The sequence below is a fragment of the Ranitomeya imitator genome, chromosome 4, assembly GCF_032444005.1.
Source record: "Ranitomeya imitator isolate aRanImi1 chromosome 4, aRanImi1.pri, whole genome shotgun sequence".
Lineage (NCBI taxonomy): Eukaryota > Metazoa > Chordata > Amphibia > Anura > Dendrobatidae > Ranitomeya > Ranitomeya imitator.
In genome coordinates, this window is record NC_091285.1 from 31,828,495 (window position 1) to 31,849,982 (window position 21,488).

Genomic DNA, 21,488 nt, shown 5'->3' on the forward strand with positions numbered 1-21,488 from the left:
TGGGGCCCATAATACCGCAGAGTGCAGCAGTATCTTTAGACACATCGAGGACGGAGTTTTCATGAAATCACATCCAATTTGCTTGGACATTTAGGCCATGTTTCATATGTAGTATAAATGCTGCATATTTTCTGATGCTTTTTTCTACAAAATTTCTGCTGTGTTTAACTGTCCAAGCAAAGTGGATGTGATTTAATAAAAACTGCATCTTCTGTGCATCTAAAGACGCTGCTGAACTGTGCAGTTTTGCTGCTTTTTTTCTGTAGGGGCTTCTATGTGGAGCCTAAAAAAAACACATGTAAAAATACTGCATCAATTAAATTTGGAGCAATATAAAAAACACTTAAAGCCAAATGTTCTATAGTGAAGCAACTGTACATAAAGATGAGAAAGTTCTGGTGGCTCCGACTGTGAATTAATTAGTAAAAAAATAAATCCACAGATCCGAACTAGAGATGAGCAGGATGCACCTATGACGTCCCGCCAGTCCTGGGTGATCAAAAGCCGCGCCCGGGGACACCGGAAGGTTAGAGATTCATGGCCTCCCGTGAAACAATCCGCTCATCTCTAGTCCCAACTGTCCCGGATGCAACGGACAGTCCCGGATTTGGGTCTATGCCCTGCAGTCTGCTAAATGTCCCTTGCTGCCACCGCCCCTCTGACAACTCCTCGTGCCAGGGTAGAAAGAAAGGGCCGTGGTCAAAATTTACACATATGTACAGTATAATCTGAGGTACGTCACAACAGTCCTGTTCTTTACAGGACTGTCCCTCGAAAGGCACCTGAAAGGAGGCAAAACTTATGCAACTATGCCTCAAAATAGCCGGGGGAAGGTATGAGGATGTACATTTCTACGAACATCTAGTAATCTAGAATGTCTGATAATCCAGCGCCTCAGGTCCTTTTAGAGTGAGCATAGCCCCTTCCTGACATAGGGAGTGTTGGTAAGTTCTGGAGCTGAGCCGCTGTAAACATGGCAGATGATGGCTGTGCTATATAGCTGTAGAAATCGCAGGAACGTGAGATGTCGTCACGGACAGGAGGCAGATCATGAGTTAACAGGTTTATTAACAATACGTATACTCAGGGAGTGGTAGGACGCGGGGATGTATTAGGAAGTAGGGCAGAACTGGGAGCTGGAATTGGGCAGGGCAGGATCGAACGATAGTTCAATAGGAAGAAACAAAGGCAATAAAACTTATCAGTCTGTAGTCTTCTTGATTGCAGCGTCTCGGTTCTCCAATGGTGGCACTGACAACAGCGGCACGTGACGTCTCGGAGGTGTCTGTAGAGGACAGGGATCCAATCCACGGAGCGGGTGAAGAGTCTTTGAAGGGTGCGGGGAGTTCCTGCACTCATGGATGCCAAACACTGTGCTCAGTCCAGTACAAAGAACCACCGGAACAAGGCTTTGCTCGGCAGTGTATACAGGTACCCGGCTAAGAGGCTCTGGCCTAGTCACCTACTTCCCACTGTGCTGAGCACGTTACAGTCTCTGGTTTCAAGTCTGAGTCACCTCCTGGCACGGAGGATAGCGGGGAACTGGCAGTCAATCGTCCACCTGCAGTGGACCGGTACGCAGGGGTTCCGTCAAGTCGGCCTGCGTTAAAGGGATGCTCTGTCTTCACAGCCGACACTGCACCCAACTGTCCGCTTAGCTTTCCCACCTGGACTCTGTCTCTTTTCCCGCGCACAGCGCTTTTTAACACGATCCCGCCTACCGCAGTCACATGCAAAGGTCGGTCCTTGTCTGAAAATTTTCCCCCTTCAACATTGGTGACAGTCCCGGTAGTTCCGGAACCGGCGTGAGAAAAGTATACCCGATCTTGTTCTCCCTCTTAGGGTATGTTTCCACGTGCAGTAAACACTGCGTGTTTAACGCTGCATAGAGACGCAGCATCAAACACGCAGCGTCCAGATGTTACAGCATAGTGGAGGGGATTGAATGAAATCCCGTCTCCACTATGCGTGGTAACACGCACGCGGCGGCCCTGCGACTCCGGACATGCTGCGCGTCTTTTAAGATCGCAGCATGTCCGTATACCTTGCGGCGGTATAATGAAGCGCCCCCAGACACAGGGCCGTGGGTTACTCGGTACCGGTCCTCTCTGTCTCGGTACTGGGGTTGTCACGGTGGCTGGACCCGGTCCGTGACCCTGCTAAGGGGAGTCCAATAAAAGGGGTGATGGTAGTTTGTCAAGGGTTCGTGACGCCACCTGTGGTATTTGGTCAGGGTGACCGACACTGCTTAGGGGTCCGCTGGGGTGATGGAATGGCAGCTAGATGGTATACCTTCCTACAGGTGAAGTATATCCCCAGGACTTCCCAGTAGTGTAGGTGGCGATGATGTGAGGCGCAGTTAATAACGAGGACACAGGGTTGCAGTCTCTTTACCTTTTTACTGAAGACTTCGGGATCCGCAATCCAGAGCACTGCTAACTGGGCTGGCTGAGTCCGGCCGGTCCGAAGGCACATCCAGAGTTCCCTTTGCAGGTGGAAATCAGTGCCTACCAACTAGCGCCTGTGTAACATAGTTAGTAAGGCCGAAAAAAGACATTTGTCCATCCAGTTCAGCCTATATTCCATCATAATAAATCCCCAGATCTACAGAACCTAATAATTGTATGATACAATATTGTTCTGCTCCAGGAAGACATCCAGGCCTCTCTTGAACCCCTCGACTGAGTTCGCCATCACCACCTCCTCAGGCAAGCAATTGCAGATTCTCAATGCCCTAACAGTAAAGAATCCTCTTCTATGTTGGTGGAAAAACCTTCTCTCCTCCAGACGCAAAAAATGCCCCCTTGTGCCCGTCACCTTCCTTGGTATAAACAGATCCTCAGCGAGATATTTGTATTGTTCCCTTATATACTTATACATGGTTATTAGATCGCCCCTCAGTCGTCTTTTTTCTAGACTAAATAATCCTAATTTCGCTAATCTATCTGGGTATTGTAGTTCTCCCATCCCCTTTATTAATTTTGTTGCCCTCCTTTGTACTCTCTCTAGTTATTATTATTTTATTTTATTATTATTATTATACATTTTTATAGCGCCATTTATTCCATGGCGCTTTACATGTGAATACGGGGCAAATATAGACAAATACATTAAACATGAGCAGATAACAAGGCACACGAGTACATAAGGAGGGAGGACCCTGCCCGCGAGGGCTCACAGTCTGCAGGGGGTGGGTGAGGATACACTAGGAGAGGGAAGAGCTGGCTGTGCGGCTGTTCAGTAGGTTGAGGATCACTGCAGGCTGTAGGCTTGTCGGAAGAGATGAGTCTTCAGGTTCTTTTTGAAGGTTTCTATGGTAGGCGCAAGTCTGATGTGTTGGGGTAGAGAGTTCCAGAGTATGGGGGAAGCACGGGAGAAGTCTTGGATGCGGTTATGGGAAGAAGAGATGAGAGGGGAGTAGAGAAGGAGGTCTTGGGAGGATCGGAGGTCGCGTGTAGGTAGGTACCGGGAGACCATGTCACAGATGTATGGAGGAGACAGGTTGTGGATGGCTTTGTATGTCAGTGTGAGGGTTTTGAACTGGAGTCTCTGGGCGATAGGAAGCCAGTGAAGGGCTTGACACAGGGGAGAGGCTGGGGAATAGCGGGGGGACAGGTGGATTAGTCGGGCAGCAGAGTGTAGGATGGATTGGAGTGGTGCCAGAGTGCTAGAGGGGAGTCCAGAGAGTAGGAGGTTGCAGTAGTCGAGGCGGGACATGATAAGGGCATGCACTAGCGTTTTTGCAGTGTTGCGGTCAAGGAAAGCACGGATCCGGGAAATATTTTTGAGTTTGAGACGACAGGAGGAGGCAAGGGCTTGGATATGTGGCTTGAAAGAGAGGGCAGAGTCGAGGATCACCCCGAGGCACCGGGCGTGTGGGACTGGGGATAGTGAGCAGCCATTGACAATGATGGATAGGTCTGGTGGAGGGGTAGAGTGAGATGGGGGAAAGATGATGAATTCTGTTTTGTCCATGTTCAGTTGTAGAAAGCGAGCAGAAAAGAAGGCTGAAATGGCAGACAGACAGTGCGGGATTTTGGTAAGCAAGGAGGAGAGGTCAGGTCCGGAGAGGTAGATCTGCGTGTCGTCAGCGTAGAGATGGTACTGCATACCGTGGGATTCTATGAGCTGTCCCAGGCCGAAAGTGTAGATGGAGAAGAGTAGGGGTCCTAGAACAGAGCCTTGAGGAACACCGACTGACAAGGGGCGAAGTGAGGAGGTGGTGTGGGGGAGGGAGACACTGAATGTTCGGTCTGTCAGATATGACGAGATCCAGGAAAGGGCCAAGTCTGTGATGCCAAGGGATGAGAGGATTTGTAGCAAAAGGGAGTGGTCTACAGTGTCAAAGGCAGAAGACAAGTCCAGGAGAAGGAGGACAGAGTAGTGTCGCTTGCTCCTGGCAGTTAGTAGGTCATTGGTGACTTTAGTTAGGGCAGTTTCAGTTGAGTGATGGGAACGGAAGCCTGATTGTAACCGATCAAAGAGGGAGCAGGAGGAGAAGTGGGAGGACAGTTCAAGATGGACGTGTTGCTCCAGCAATTTGGAGGCATAAGGGAGAAGAGATATCGGGCGATAGCTAGACACAGAGGATGGGTCGAGGGAGGGCTTTTTGAGGATGGGTGTGATCTTGGCATGCTTGAAGGATGAGGGAAAGACACCTGTTGTGAGTGAGAGGTTGAAGAGGTGTGTTAGGGTTGGGATGAAGACCGTGGAAAGGTTAGGGATGAGGTGGGATGGGAGCGGGTCAAGCGTGCAGGTGGTGAGGTGTGATCTTGACAGGAGGGTGGAGAGCTGATCTTCTGTCATGGTGGAGAAGCTGGTTTTGGAGGAGCAGGGTTGAGCAGCTAAGAGGGGCAGTGGGCGCTGTGGGCCAAAGCTTTCTCTGATCGTATCGATCTTCTGTTTAAAGAAAGAGGCGAAGTCATCAGCAGAAATGAGGGGGGAGGGAGGAGGTGCGGGGGGACGGAGTAGAGAATTGAAAGTGTTGAAAAGCTGTTTAGGGTTGTGGGACAGGGAGGATATGAGGGATGAGAAGTAAGTTTGTTTTGCGGCAGTGAGCGCAGACTTGAAGCTGGCGAGGGACTGCTTGTATGCAGTGAAGTGGTCGGCAGAGTGGGATCGCTTCCATCTCCGCTCAGCAATCCTGGAAGCCCGTCTCAATTCTTTGGTCAGGCTGGTCAGCCAGGGCTGCCTGTTAATTGTACGAGTTTTACTATGCATGAGTGGGGCGGCCGAATCGAGTGTTGTTGTTATTGTGGTGTTATAAAAAGTGGCAGCAGCATCTGTGTCAAGAAGGGAGGCTATGTCTGTGAGAGGGAGAAGGGACTCAGAGAGTGATTGTAAGTTGAGATGTTTGAGATTTCTGCGAGGGTGAGTGAGTTTGTGGAGTGGGGGTTGCACACTAGGAGAGGAGAGGGACGAGAATGTCAGTAGGTTGTGGTCAGACAGGGGGAGGGGTGTGTTAGTGAGGTTAGTAAGGGAGCAGAGGCGGGTGAAGATGAGGTCCAGCGTGTGGCCATCTTTGTGAGTGGCCTCAGAGGACCATTGAGTGAGGCCAAAGGAGGCAGTCAGTGATAAAAGTTTAGAGGTAGCTGAGGTGAAAGTGTCAATGGGGACATTGAAATCACCCATGATGATAGTGGGGATGTCAACAGAGAGGAAATGAAGTAGCCAGGTGGTGAAGTGGTCGAGAAAGGTGGAGATGGCTAGTTCTGGGGGGCGGTAGATGACAGCCAGCTGGAGGTTGGAGGGGGAATAGATGCGGACAGAGTGCACCTCAAACGAGGGAAGAGTAGCGGAGGGTGGTAGCGGGATTGGAGTAAAGGAGCAGGTGTCGGACAGGAGCAAGCCAACTCCTCCACCGCGTTTGTTGCTGGGGCGAGGGGTGTGAGAGAGGTGGAATCCGCCATAGGAGAGCGCAGCTGGAGAGGCCGAGTCAGAGGGGGTGAGCCAGGTTTCAGTGAGGCCGAGGAAGGAGAGTTTGTTGGTGATGAAGAGGTCATGGATAAATGTCAGTTTGTTGCAGATGGAGCGTGCGTTCCATAGTGCTCCAGGTAGGGGGAGCTGGGGAGTGGGGGCTGGATGAATGGGTATGAGGTTGTCGTGGTTGGGAAAACGTGCAGAGGATCGTGGCAGGGGGTTAGAAACGAGTGTGGGGATGAATTGGGGAGGGCCGGGATTTGGGGATATGTCACCAGCAATGAGGAGTAACAGACAGATCATTAGAAGGTGGGAGCAGGATAGGACATGATGTGGCCGTGTGTGTCTGGATAAAAAGGATTGTATGTGGAGGAACAGTTCTGAGGGGAAGGTGAGATGGCTGGGGAGCCATCTCACCTTCCTAGTTCCATTATATCCTTCCTGAGCACCGGTGCCCAAAACTGGACACAGTACTCCATGTGCGGTCTAACTAGGGATTTGTACAGAGGCAGTATAATGCTCTCATCATGTGTATCCAGACCTCTTTTAATGCACCCCATGATCCTGTTTGCCTTGGCAGCTGCTGCCTGGCACTGGCTGCTCCAGGTAAGTTTATCATTAACTAGGATCCCCAAGTCCTTCTCCCTGTCAGATTTACCCAGTGGTTTCCCGTTCAGTGTGTAATGGTGATATTGATTCCTTCTTCCCATGTGTATAACCTTACATTTATCATTGTTAAACCTCATCTGCCACCTTTCAGCCCAAGTTTCCAACTTATCCAGATCCATCTGTAGCAGAATACTATCTTCTCTTGTATTAACTGCTTTACATAGTTTTGTATCATCTGCAAATATCGATATTTTACTGTGTAAACCTTCTACCAGATCATTAATGAATATGTTGAAGAGAACAGGTCCCAATACTGACCCCTGCGGTACCCCACTGGTCACAGCGACCCAGTTAGAGACTAAACCATTTATAACCACCCTCTGCTTTCTATCACTAAGCCAGTTACTAACCCATTTAAACACATTTTCCCCCAGACCAAGCATTCTCATTTTGTGTACCAACCTCTTGTGCGGCACGGTATCAAACTCTTTGGAAAAATCGAGATATACCACGTCCAATGACTCACCGTGGTCCAGCCTATAGCTTACCTCTTCATAAAAACTGATTAGATTGGTTTGACCGGAGCGATTTCTCATAAACCCATGCTGATATGGAGTTAAACAGTTATTCTCATTGAGATAATCCAGAATAACATCCCTCAGAAACCCTTCAAATATTTTACCAACAATAGAGGTTAGACTTACTGGCCTATAATTTCCAGGTTCACTTTTAGAGCCCTTTTTGAATATTGGCACCACATTTGCTATGCGCCAGTCCTGCGGAACAGACCCTGTCGCTATAGAGTCCCTAAAAATAAGAAATAATGGTTTATCTATTACATTACTTAGTTCTCTTAGTACTCGTGGGTGTATGCCATCCGGACCCGGAGATTTATCTATTTTAATCTTATTTAGCCGGTTTCGCACCTCTTCTTGGGTTAGATTGGTGACCCTTAATATAGGGTTTTCATTGTTTCTTGGGATTTCACCTAGCATTTCATTTTCCACCGTGAATACCGTGGAGAAGAAGGTGTTTAATATGTTAGCTTTTTCCTCGTCATCTACAACCATTCTTTCCTCACTATTTTTTAAGGGGCCTACATTTTCAGTTTTTATTCTTTTACTATTGATATAGTTGAAGAACAGTTTGGGATTAGTTTTACTCTCCTTAGCAATGTGCTTCTCTGTTTCCTTTTTGGCAGCTTTAATTAGTTTTTTAGATAAAGTATTTTTCTCCCTATAGTTTTTTAGAGCTTCAATGGTGCCATCCTGCTTTAGTAGTGCAAATGCTTTCTTTTTACTGTTAATTGTGTGTGTTGTAGTCCTTCCCTGCTGAGCATTCGGGATAGTCCTCACAACTTTCTTATTTGTTCTTTCTCTTTCTCTCCGTCCCCCAAGTTTATTATCTGGATAGGACGCACCCGTTTGACGGGAAGGCTCTGAGCTATTCTGGGACCCTAGAGACGCCCCTCTCCAACTTTGCCCCCTATGTCTGCTTAAGTGATGTATGGTAGACAGCCAACCTAAAATCAACTGTCCTGCCGCTGTTTGAAGTAATGCTTGAAATCTGTTACTTCCTCGGCGTTCCGACCACCGGCTACGCGCCTCAGTAGGATGTTGCCGATCACAGGGCACGACTCCTACTGAATATCTCCTTGTGCTGCGATTTCGTTTCTCACTTCACCACAATATCCTTTGCTTCGTGTCCTTCCTTAGTAGTGCAGGCGCGGCTCCGTACGTTCTGTCCTTTCTGCTAGGCACCTGCCAGGAACCCACCCCTGACAGGTCCTCCCTGGAGCTCTCCCAGGCTGCGTTCTCCCTAACTTGCTGTCCAACCCCCAGTTTTACCAAAGTGTGAGGAGTGGCCTAATACATAGTGTCTTTTGCTCCCCCTGGTGGCCGGAGTGTGAAGTGTAATGTGTGACTGTGATACCTGGTCAGGTGAACTCCTTTAGTGCAATCAGACATAACATCACTCCCCTTAGTGGCAGAGCGACATTACTGCAACGACCAGTACTCTGGGGTGCTGCAATAACACAGGGCCCTATGTGTGGGGTGCGATGATCCCGGATGTGTGCTATGAACACATCCGGCATCATCGTGTCCCAGAAGGGAGCAGAGCGGGTTTGCCGCTCCGACTAAACCGCCGGACATCCTGAAGGTGGACACATACCCTTACACAGCCGTCACCTTCCTCTAACAGGAGCGACTGAAGTGGTTCAACTGTAACAAGAAGCCATGACATCTCATGAAAACTCTTACAGGATGTGCCATTGATGAAGAGAGGCTGCCATCTGCTGGCCAGCCAAAATCAATATCTCACAGTCAAAAAGTATACACTTGGGGTAAATCAAACTAGACTCACAGAAAAAAATCCCCCCCAAAAAAGAAAAATATCCTAAAATTTATCCTTTATTAATATATATTAAAACCGTAAATGTGCACTTGACAACACCATCACCAAATAGATGCAAGCGTACTATAGGAAAGGCCGGGTGGTGCCAAACCCTACGCTTTCTCAATACTCCCTACCTGCCAGCGGAGGTTGGCACCCTATTATCCTGCGCCGTGGCGCCCCCGCTCCTCGTCGGCTAGCCCTGCTATCCCTTTTATGCCCTGAATAGGGTCAGGAGAGAAAATCTCACTCAAACAATAATTAAATATGGATAGCTTGGAAGGACATGAATATGTCAGTAAAATATCTAACTAAATCTAAGGGTCTCACCTGACTTGGTAGTCTGTGTCCCTTACTTCTTATATATATACATAAAGATTATTATTTAGGCAAGACGATATAAACAACAGGTAGGGATGTCACAAAGAGACTAAAAATACATATGTGATCTAGTTCTAGCTATATACAGTGGGGCAAAAAAGTATTTAGTCAGTCAGCAATAGTGCAAGTTCCACCACTTAAAAAGATGAGAGGCGTCTGTAATTTACATCATAGGTAGACCTCAACTATGGGAGACAAACTGAGAAAAAAAAAACCAGAAAATCACATTGTCTGTTTTTTTTTATCATTTTTTTTGCATATTATGGTGGAAAATAAGTATTTGGTCAGAAACAAGCAATCAAGATTTCTGGCTCTCACAGACCTGTAACTTCTTCTTTAAGAGTCTCCTCTTTCCTCCACTCATTACCTGTAGTAATGGCACCTGTTTAAACTTGTTATCAGTATAAAAAGACACCTGTGCACACCCTCAAACAGTCTGACTCCAAACTCCACTATGGTGAAGACCAAAGAGCTGTCAAAGGACACCAGAAACAAAATTGTAGCCCTGCACCAGGCTGGGAAGACTGAATCTGCAATAGCCAACCAGCTTGGAGTGAAGAAATCAACAGTGGGAGCAATAATTAGAAAATGGAAGACATACAAGACCACTGATAATCTCCCTCGATCTGGGGCTCCACACAAAATCCCACCCCGTGGGGTCAGAATGATCACAAGAACGGTGAGCAAAAATCCCAGAACCACGCGGGGGGACCTAGTGAATGAACTGCAGAGAGCTGGGACCAATGTAACAAGGCCTACCATAAGTAACACACTACGCCACCATGGACTCAGATCCTGCAGAGCCAGACGTGTCCCACTGCTTAAGCCAGTACATGTCTGGGCCCGTCTGAAGTTTGCTAGAGAGCATTTGGATGATCCAGAGGAGTTTTGGGAGAATGTCCTATGGTGTGATGAAACCAAACTGGAACTGTTTGGTAGAAACACAAATTGTTGTGTTTGGAGGAAAAAGAATACTGAGTTGCATCCATCAAACACCATACCTACTGTAAAGCATGGTGGTGGAAACATCATGCTTTGGGGCTGTTTCTTTGCAAAGGGGCCAGGACGACTGATCCGGGTACATGAAAGAATGAATGGGGCCATGTATCGTGAGATTTTGAGTGCAAACCTCCTTCCATCAGCAAGGGCATTGAAGATGAAACGTGGCTGGGTCTTTCAACATGACAATGATCCAAAGCACACCGCCAGGGCAACGAAGGAGTGGCTTCGTAAGAAGCATTTCAAGGTCCTGGAGTGGCCTAGCCAGTCTCCAGATCTCAACCCTATAGAAAACCTTTGGAGGGAGTTGAAAGTCCGTGTTGCCAAGCGAAAAGCCAAAAACATCACTGCTCTAGAGGAGATCTGCATGGAGGAATGGGCCAACATACCAACAACAGTGTGTGGCAACCTTGTGAAGACTTACAGAAAACGTTTGACCTCTGTCATTGCCAACAAAGGATATATTACAAAGTATTGAGATGAAATTTTGTTTCTGACCAAATACTTATTTTCCACCATAATATGCAAATAAAATGTTAAAAAAAACAGACAATGTGATTTTCTGGATTTTTTTTTCTCAGTTTGTCTCCCATAGTTGAGGTCTACCTATGATGTAAATTACAGACGCCTCTCATCTTTTTAAGTGGTGGAACTTGCACTATTGCTGACTGACTAAATACTTTTTTGCCCCACTGTATGTATTACGGTCACCAGATGCTGTGATGACAATAGGGAAGATGTATTTGCTGTAATGTCAAGCATATCCCATACAGCCATAAAAGGGATCAAACTGCAGCTCTCAATAGATAATCAATGCAGAGTAGCCACACGCCGTCCCCCCATACTTGTTTGTTGTGACACACGTGCTGACCAGATCCATAAACCACCTTCTATTTCATACAGAAGTTAATATGCATATCCCTTTTCTACTCAACGCGTTTCTCCCCTTCTAATGAAAAGGGGTTCATCAGGAGTACATCCAGATAACAAAGGGTTACTTAGCTTGCATAAGATAACAGCATATTGGCATGGTAGATAGCTGCACCACCGGGCCGATCCCCTTGTCTCAGTAGCGCCCAGCCAAAATCAAGTGGAACCAAAGTGTGCTGTACGATTTGCAGGGGGAGCAACATATAAAAGCTCTGCATGCCCAACCACAAGGAGATTTGGCGCCAAGGAACGGATGGGGGCAGACGTGCTCCAGAGACACTGCTAAGACCAACATGACAGGCCTCAGCGGGGAGTCTGTGCCACCCATGTCTGTTCACCGCCTGTCAAGGTCCGGATCCCCAGAAGCCTTTCCCAAGTACAGCTTACATTGGTCAGAGCCGGAATCTGAGCCCTGCGCTGGTCAAATCTCCGAGGCCCGACTATGCCTGTCAAGAGTTGAGGCCCAGACCTCTAGTCCCTGCACCTGACAGACTTCCGCCGACGGTCAAGCCAAGAAGAGCCGTGCAGAGACTGGGACAGGAGAAGCACACCTCTGTGGAGGGACAGTGCGAGTGAGCAGGGACGACATTTCCAGCTATCATCTACAGTACCAGGGTTGGATGGGATTAGGAGTACAGGTTGGGAGGAGGTTGGTTGGTGCAGGGGAGGCTCAATGGGCTTTAATAGACTACGTCAGGAAGAGACTTGCCTCCTTGCGAGAAAACCCAGTGACCCCCCGCTGAGGCCAGAGCTTCGAGTGGGAGCTCACGTAGTGTCACCCAAGACTGGGCACACCATCTTTGTGAAAAGGACACTAACGTTAAATGGTGAAAGACTTTCTTGGTTATTCTAAACTTGTTATTCCTTCTACTGGTAAATTGCATAGTTATTAATACTAATTGTTTAAAGTTACTGTTGTACATAAAAAAAATAATATCAGACCCTGACTGTTTCCAACTCGTAATCTCTGCTCATTGCATCCAGACACCTGCATTAAATTTGGCATAGTCGGCAGGATGCAAGATTCAGACACAGAGATGGATGACCAGTCTTGGACAGAGCCCGGGAAGGCAAATATACCCTTGGGGGATATGCTTAGCAACCTTCCCAAGTTCACAGAGAGCAGCGTGTTGCTGTGGGACAAGGTAGAGAGGCTGAAAAGCATGCTGCTCATGTATCCACTTACCCCTTCTGTTCAGGCCGAGTTAGTTCTCCTAACCCTTGATGGAGAGGCCCAACAGATGGTTATGTACTGCCCACCTAGGGATTGTGACACTGTGGTTAAGGTGATAAAAATCTTGGAGGATATGCCTGGTGACACCACAAACCTAGGGCACCTTCGCATACGGTTGTTCCATCGGGTCCAAAGGGAAAGTGAGACCATAGATCAGTATGTTTATACATTGCAGAAAGTGAAGGCCCATATCACCAAGTAGACCCAAGATGGGCACCAAGGACTTAGTCTCTTGGACAAAGTGTTGCGGGATCAACTCATTGCTGGACTGAAGGATCCCTCTCTGAAGCAGATCTTACAGTAGCGCCTACACCTGAATCCCAGTCTGAGCTTCCTTGAGGTTGGAGCCGAAGTTAGAATCTTAGAGAGAGAGACCCCTGTTCTTTCCGCCATGGTCCAGAGTTATGAAGTGTTCACCCCTGTGTCAACCTGTACTGAGCTGGGTGCGGGATATACTTCAAGAGATTTGGGACATGTGAGGTGAGGTGTGCAGCATCAAGGGGACCCCCGCTGCCAACCCTCCTCACGTGAGAGGAGGTCAGAGCGGGAAAGTTGCTACTTGCAAACCCCTTCTCACCGTGTATGTAGCCCATCAGTGGAAAGCAAGTGAGAGTGTTTAACCTGACGTGGATGGGGGCATATTTCAAGAGACTGTCCGAGTCAAGAAAGGAGGAAATGGGGGCGCCTGTTAAACTAATGCTCCCCACAGTCATGGAGCATACCTTGGAGTTTCAAGCCTCAGAGGGTGGAAGAGAGAATACTGAGTATATTTTCTGTGAGAGACCCATTGCCTGGGCTGAATTCAATGGGCAATGCATTTGCTGCTTGATGCACACGGGATTTCAGGTGACCACAATGCCTGAGACGTATTTCCTGAGTCATTTTCATGAAGATAGCAGCCTTCAGCTCGTCTGCATTGTTGGGTCTGGTGTCTCATCTTCCTCTTGACAATACCCCATGGATTCTCTATCATAGATTCTATATGGGGTTAAGGTCAGGAGAGTTTGCTGCCAATCAATCCCAGTGATACTGTTGTTTGTAAACCAGGTATTGGTACTTTTGGCAGTGTCTTCAGGTGCCAAGTCCTGCTGGAGAATGACATTTCCATCACCAAAAAGCTTGTTGGCATGAAGTGCTCTAAAGTTTCCTGGTTGACGGCTGCGCTGACTTTGGTCTTGATAAAGCACAGTGGACCTACACCAGCAGATGACATGGCTCCCAAACCATCACTGATTGTGGAGACTTCACACTAGAGCTCCAGCAGCTTGGATTGTGGTCTCTCCACTCTTCCTCCAGACTCTGGGACCTTGATTTCTAAATGAAATGAAAAATTTACTTTCATCTGAAAACAACACGTTAGACCACTGACAACAGTCCAGTTCTTTTTCTCCTCGGCCCAGGTCCTGGCGTTATCTATTGGTCATGAGTGGCTGACACAAGGAATGTGACACATGTAACCCATGTCCTGGAGACGTCTGTGTGTGGTGGCTCTTGAATACGCAGTATACGCAGCAGTCCGCTCCTTGTGAATCTCCTCCAAATTTTTGAATGACCTTTTCTTAACAATCCTTTCAAGGCTGCTGTTATCCCGGTTGCTTGTGCACCTTTTTCTACCACACTTTTTCCTTCCACTCAACTTTCCATTAATATGCTTGGATACAGCACTCTGAACAGCCGGCTTCTTTAGCAATGACCTTTTGTGGTTTACCCTCCTTCTGGAGTGTATCGATGACTGCCTTCTGGACATCTGTCAGGTCAGCAGTCTTCCCCATGATTGTGGAGCTACTGAAACAGACTAAGGGACCTTTGTAAACACTTAGGAGCATTTGCAGGTGTTTTTTGTTAATTATTCTGATTTACTGAGATAACGACTTTTGAGTTTTCATTGGCTGTAAGCCATAATCATCGACATTAACAGAAATAAACACATGAAATAGATCACTCTGTGTGTAATGACTCTATATAATATATGAGTTTTACATTTTGTATGGAAGAACTAAAATAAATGAACTTTTTGATGATATTCTAATTTAGTGAGAAGCACCTGTAAATGGAAAGATCCTGGTGCCTATCTGCTGCTGGTTTGCCGCCATCTTGATGCACCTATGAAACCACTTACTGGGCTTCAAAGGATGTCATCTACTGCATACTGTATACGTCCCCTAAAAGTAAAGGAAAGGAAAAAATAATTAAAAAAATGTTTAAAAATATTAAAGTTTGAATCCTGGTTCTCTCTTCCCAGTTAAAAAATTTTTTTTCCAAAAATATCCATACTTATCATCGTTGCAATCTATGAAAATATCCAATTAAATAACCCCTATAGTGAATGCCATGGGAAAATAAAATTGAAAGTACCAGAATTGCCATTTTTCAGTTGATATAAGGTGATGAATACATCATATGTACCCCCCCCCCCCCCCCAAAAAAAAAAAAAAAAAAAGAAATGTTTTCCCTTGTTATTCAGATGCGGCAAAATGGACGGCGTCATTCAAAACTACAACCAGTGCTGCAGAATACCAAGTCCGCCTATGTTTACAGAAAAATAAAAAAAGGTCATGGCTCTGGGAAAAAGAAGAGGAAAGACTGAAGGTCTAAAAATGAAAAAGTGAAAGGGTTAAAAAAAAAATGCTCCCGTCAGCGGTGGTCGATCCGATCAGGGAGAAATCCGCACATTCGCACGTTTGTCACTTGTGGATAGTGATTATTTATTTTAATATTTAATAGAAAATTCGATATGAATTTCTCGGCGTCGCCATATACCAAAGCGGGGTACAAGGCGACTCGCAGTGCGGTGCTATATACCGGCATCTTATCTGGCCACAAGATGGAGTCCTGCCTCTAGGAACTACATCTCCCAGCATGCACTGCACTGCAGATGCTTAGGTTTCCTGTCTCCATGGCAACAGGATACAGGATTTTTTTTTTTTTCCCAGTGAAACATCTGTTGGAAACTGTTGGTAGGAAGCGCACGGAGCGCAGGTAACAGAGGATGGGGGTTGTAGTGTCTCGTTAGTACGCGCCTATCACCTAGGAAGGCAAGAGGTGCACTACCTGGGGTCAGCCGGGGTCAGCCGGGGTCAGCCGGGGTCAGGACAGTTTGGGGTCCTGAACTATGAAATGCAATGAGTTTCTTATGGCAAAATAGCGGATGGAGACATCGGTTATAATAAGTATTAAAACAGAGTTTGACATTTAGTCCTCACTGATGTAGCAGAGCCAAGCATGACATTCAGTCCATATTGATGTAGCAGAGCCGAGTATGACATTCAGTCCATATTGATGTAGCAGAGCCGAGTATGACATTCAGTCCATATTGATGTAGCAGAGCCGAGTATGACATTCAGTCCATATTGATGTAGCAGAGCCGAGTATGACATTCAGTCCATATTGATGTAGCAGAGCCGAGTATGACATTCAGTCCATATTGATGTAGCAGAGCCGAGTATGACATTCAGTCCATATTGATGTAGCAGAGCCAAGCATGACATTCAGTCCATATTGATGTAGCAGAGCCGAGTATGACATTCAGTCCATATTGATGTAGCAGAGCCGAGTATGACATTCAGTCCATACTGATGTAGCAGAGCCGAGTATGACATTCAGTCCATACTGATGTAGCAGAGCCAAGCATGACATTCAGTCCATATTGATGTAGCAGAGCCGAGTATGACATTCAGTCCATATTGATGTAGCAGAGCCAAGCATGACATTCAGTCCATACTGATGTAGCAGAGCCGAGTATGACATTCAGTCCATATTGATGTAGCAGAGCCAAGCATGACATTCAGTCCATACTGATGTAGCAGAGCCGAGTATGACATTCAGTCCATACTGATGTAGCAGAGCCGAGTATGACATTCAGTCCATATTGATGTAGCAGAGCCGAGTATGACATTCAGTCCATATTGATGTAGCAGAGCCGAGTATGACATTCAGTCCATACTGATGTAGCAGAGCCGAGTATGACATTCAGTCCATACTGATGTAGCAGAGCCAAGCATGACATTCAGTCCATACTGATGTAGCAGAGCCGAGTATGACATTCAGTCCATATTGATGTAGCAGAGCCGAGTATGACATTCAGTCCATATTGATGTAGCAGAGCCGAGTATGACATTCAGTCCATATTGATGTAGCAGAGCCGAGTATGACATTCAGTCCATACTGATGTAGCAGAGCCGAGTATGACATTCAGTCCATACTGATGTAGCAGAGCCGAGTATGACATTCAGTCCATATTGATGTAGCAGAGCCGAGTATGACATTCAGTCCATATTGATGTAGCAGAGCCGAGTATGACATTCAGTCCATACTGATGTAGCAGAGCCGAGTATGAAATTCAGTCCATACTGATGTAGCAGAGCCGAGTATGAAATTCAGTCCATACTGATGTAGCAGAGCCGAGTATGACATTCAGTCCATATTGATGTAGCAGAGCCGAGTATGACATTCAGTCCATATTGATGTAGCAGAGCTGAGTATGACATTCAGTCCATATTGATGTAGCAGAGCCGAGTATGACATTCAGTCCAGAGTGATGTGGCAGAGCCAAGCATGACATTCAGTCCATATTGATGTAGCAGAGCTGAGTATGACATTCAGTCCATATTGATGTAGCAGAGCCGAGTATGACATTCAGTCCATATTGATGTAGCAGAGCCGAGTATGACATTCAGTCCAGAGTGATGTGGCAGAGCCGAGTATGACATTCAGTCCATATTGATGTAGCAGAGCCGAGTATGACATTCAGTCCATATTGATGTAGCAGAGCTGGGTATGACATTCAGTCTATATTGATGTAGCAGAGCCGAGTATGACATTCAGTCCATATTGATGTAGCAGAGCCGAGTATGACATTCAGTCCATATTGATGTAGCAGAGCCGAGTATGACATTCAGTCCATATTGATGTAGCAGAGCCGAGTATGACATTCAGTCCATATTGATGTAGCAGAGCTGAGTATGACATTCAGTCCATATTGATGTAGCAGAGCCGAGTATGACATTCAGTCCATATTGATGTGGCAGAGCCGAGTATGACATTCAGTCCATATTGATGTGGCAGAGCCAAGCATGACATTCAGTCCATATTGATGTAGCAGAGCTGAGTATGACATTCAGTCCATATTGATGTAGCAGAGCCGAGTATGAAATTCAGTCCATACTGATGTGGCAGAGCCAAGCATGACATTCAGTCCAGAGTGATGTGGCAGAGCCAAGCATGACATTCAGTCCATATTGATGTAGCAGAGCTGAGTATGACATTCAGTCCATATTGATGTAGTAGAGCCAAGTATGACATTCAGTCCATATTGATGTAGCAGAGCCAAGTATGACATTCAGTCCATATTGATGTAGCAGAGCTGAGTATGACATTCAGTCCATATTGATGTAGCAGAGCCGAGTATGACATTCAGTCCATATTGATGTAGCAGAGCCGAGTATGACATTCAGTCCATATTGATGTAGCAGAGCCGAGTATGACATTCAGTCCATATTGATGTAGCAGAGCCGAGTATGACATTCAGTCCATATTGATGTAGCAGAGCTGAGTATGACATTCAGTCCATATTGATGTACCAGAGCCGAGTATGACATTCAGTCCATATTGATGTAGCAGAGCTGAGTATGAAATTCAGTCCATATTGATGTCGCAGAGCTGAGTATGAAATTCAGTCCATATTGATGTAGCAGAGCCGAGTATGACATTCAGTCCATATTGATGTAGCAGAGCTGAGTATGACATTCAGTCCATATTGATGTAGCAGAGCCGAGTATGACATTCAGTCCATATTGATGTAGCAGAGCTGAGTATGAAATTCAGTCCATATTGATGTAGCAGAGCCGAATATGACATTCAGTCCATATTGATGTAGCAGAGCTGAGTATGACATTCAGTCCATATTGATGTAGCAGAGCCGAGTATGACATTCAGTCCATATTGATGTAGCAGAGCTGAGTATGACATTCAGTCCATATTGATGTAGCAGAGCCGAGTATGACATTCAGTCCATATTGATGTAGCAGAGCTAAGCTCAGCAGAATCTAATTCATGGTATACCATAACTAATCCTCCTACTATCCAAACTCGGCGACTTCCTGAAAATTTTAAATGATGAATTTAGCTTCACCTCATGTAGCAGAGCTTCTTTTGTGTAGTATTATATAACGGTTATTCAGATGGTATGATCAGACTGGGAGCCGCTGCTTACTGGTGTAACTAGAGACGCCACTATATACAGTGGGTACGGAAAGTATCAGACCCCTTTACATTTTTCACTCTTTGTTTCATTGCAGCTAGTTAGTAAATTCAACAAAGTTCATTTTTGTTCTCATTAATGTACACTCTGCACACCATCTTGACTGAAAAAAAAATAGAAATGTAGAAATTTTTGTAAATTTATTAAAAAAGAAAAACTGTCATCATGATTTAAAAAGAGAAAATACGGAAGTTTGACAATAAATGGCTTCACCCAACCACTAACCATGAGTGGGGAAAAAGTTTTAGTGTTATCATTCATATTCTCTGAAAAAAAGGCCAAGAAAGCAAAAATTCTGCCGGGGTATGTAAACTTTTGAGCACAACTGTAGTATAATACACAGCTCATAGTCATCCATGCAGTATAATGCACAGCCCATAGTCATCCTTGTAGTATAATGCACAGCCCATAGTCATCCATGTATTATAAAGCACAGCCCATAGTCATCCTTGTAGTATAATGCACAGCCCATAGTCATCCATGTAGTATAATGCACAGCCCATCGTCATCCATGTAGTATAATGCACAGCCCATAGTCATCCATGTAGTATAATGCACAGCCCATAGTCATCCATGTATTATAAAGCACAGCCCATAGTCATCCTTGTATTATAAAGCACAGCCCATAGTCATCCTTGTAGTATAATGCACAGCCCATAGTCATCCATGTATTATAAAGCACAGCCCATAGTCATCCTTGTAGTATAATGCACAGCCCATAGTCATCCATGTATTATAAAGCACAGCCCATAGTCATCCTTGTAGTATAATGCACAGCCCATAGTCATCCATGTAGTATAATGCACAGCTCATAGTCATCCATGTAGTATAATGCACAGCCCATAGTCATCCATGTAGTATAATGCACAGCCCATAGTCATCCATGTAGTATAATGCACAGCTCATAGTCATCCATGTATTATAAAGCACAGCCCATAGTCATCCTTGTAGTATAATGCACAGCCCATAGTCATCCATGTAGTATAATGCACAGCCCATAGTCATCCATGTAGTATAATGCACAGCCCATAGTCATCCATGTAGTATAATGCACAGCCCATCGTCATCCTTGTAGTATAATGCACAGCCCATAGTCATCCATGTAGTATAATGCACGGCCCATAGTCATCCATGTAGTGTAATGCACAGCCCATAGTCATCCATGTAGTGTAATGCACAGCCCATAGTCATCCATGTAGTATAATGCACAGCCCATCGTCATCCTTGTAGTATAATGCACAGCCCATAGTCATCCATGTAGTATAATGCACAGCCCATAGTCATCCATGTAGTATAATGCACAGCCCATAGTCATCCATAAAGTATAATGCACAGCCCATAGTCATCCATGCAGTATAATGCACAGCCCATAGTCATCCTTGTAGTATAATGCACAGCCCATAGTCATCCATCTAGTAAAATGCACAGCCCATAGTCATCCATGTAGTATAATGCACAGCCCATAGTCATCCATGTAGTATAATGCACAGCCCATAGTCATCCATGTAGTATAATGCACAGCCCATAGTCATCCATGTAGTATAATGCACAGCCCATAGTCATCCATGTAGTATAATGCACAGCCCATAGTCATCCATGTATTATAAAGCACAGCCCATAGTCATCCATGTATTATAATGCACAGCTCATAGTCATCCATGTAGTATAATGCACAGCCCATAGTCATACATGTAGTATAATGCACAGCCCATAGTCATCCATGTATTATAATGCACAGCTCATAGTCATCCATGTAGTATAATGCACAGCCCATAGTCATCCATGTAGTATAATGCACAGCCCATAGTCATCCATGTATTATAATGCACAGCTCATAGCCATCCATGTAGTATAATGCACAGCCCATAGTCATCCATGTAGTATAATGCACAGCCCATAGTCATCCCTGTAGTATAATGCACAGCCCATAGTCATCCATGTAGTATAATGCACAGCCCATAGTCATCCATGTAGTATAATGCACAGCCCATAGTCATCCATGTAGTATAATGCACAGCCCATAGTCATCCATGTAGTATAATGCACAGCCCATAGTCATCCATGTATTATAATGCACAGCTCATAGTCATCCATGTAGTATAATGCACAGCCCATAGTCATCCATGTAGTATAATGCACAGCCCATAGTCATGCATGTAGTATAATGCACAGCCCATAGTCATCCATGTAGTATAATGCACAGCCCATAGTCATCCTTGTAGTATAATACACAGCTCATAGTCATCCATTTAGTATATTGCACAGACCATAGTCATCCATGTAGCATAATGCACAGCCCATAGTCATACATGTACGGTAGTACACCTTCCCTCCGCTCCCCCACTGTACGGTGTCCACTTCTGAAGTCAGCAGGTGACTTCAGCGTGCAAGTGACAGGGGCGAATGACATCTCTTCCATTCGCCCCCGGTCATGTGCATGCTGACCTCAGCTGCTGGCCTCTGATTGTCTGGCAGCGTGTATTGCGGTGTACGGACCTGATGAGTCTGTGCACTGCATTACACTTCAGCTGAATGTGCATCCGAAGACTCACATTCAGCTGAGGTATGTGCTGAAGTCAGCGGGCCCCTCACTCATTGGGCCCTGCTGCTGCTCATAGCTGGGGCCCTGAATGCAGGCTCAAGCCGGGATCACACATGCGAGAAACACGTCCGTGTCTCGCATGTGAAATCCAAGCTCTGGCGCCGGCACTCCAGAGCGGAGCGTGCAGCTCCATGTATTGCTGTGCGGCCGCACGCTTCGCT

At 45.9% G+C, this 21,488-nt stretch overlaps 1 protein-coding gene across 3 annotated transcripts in view; it reads left to right on the forward strand.

The window, feature by feature from the left end:
- Positions 1-1,201: 1,201 nt before the first annotated feature.
- The window catches only part of LOC138675358 (lebercilin-like protein), a 69,607-nt gene continuing 49,320 nt past the window's right edge, over positions 1,202-21,488 (forward strand). For 2 of the 3 annotated variants that reach the window (XM_069763483.1, XM_069763485.1), the window contains exon 1: positions 1,202-1,431. The gene's annotated coding sequence lies outside the window, so the exon portion shown is untranslated. Of the gene's footprint in view, positions 1,432-1,467; positions 1,739-21,488 lie in introns of those variants that run through there. The other variant, XM_069763484.1, reaches the window with a different exon arrangement.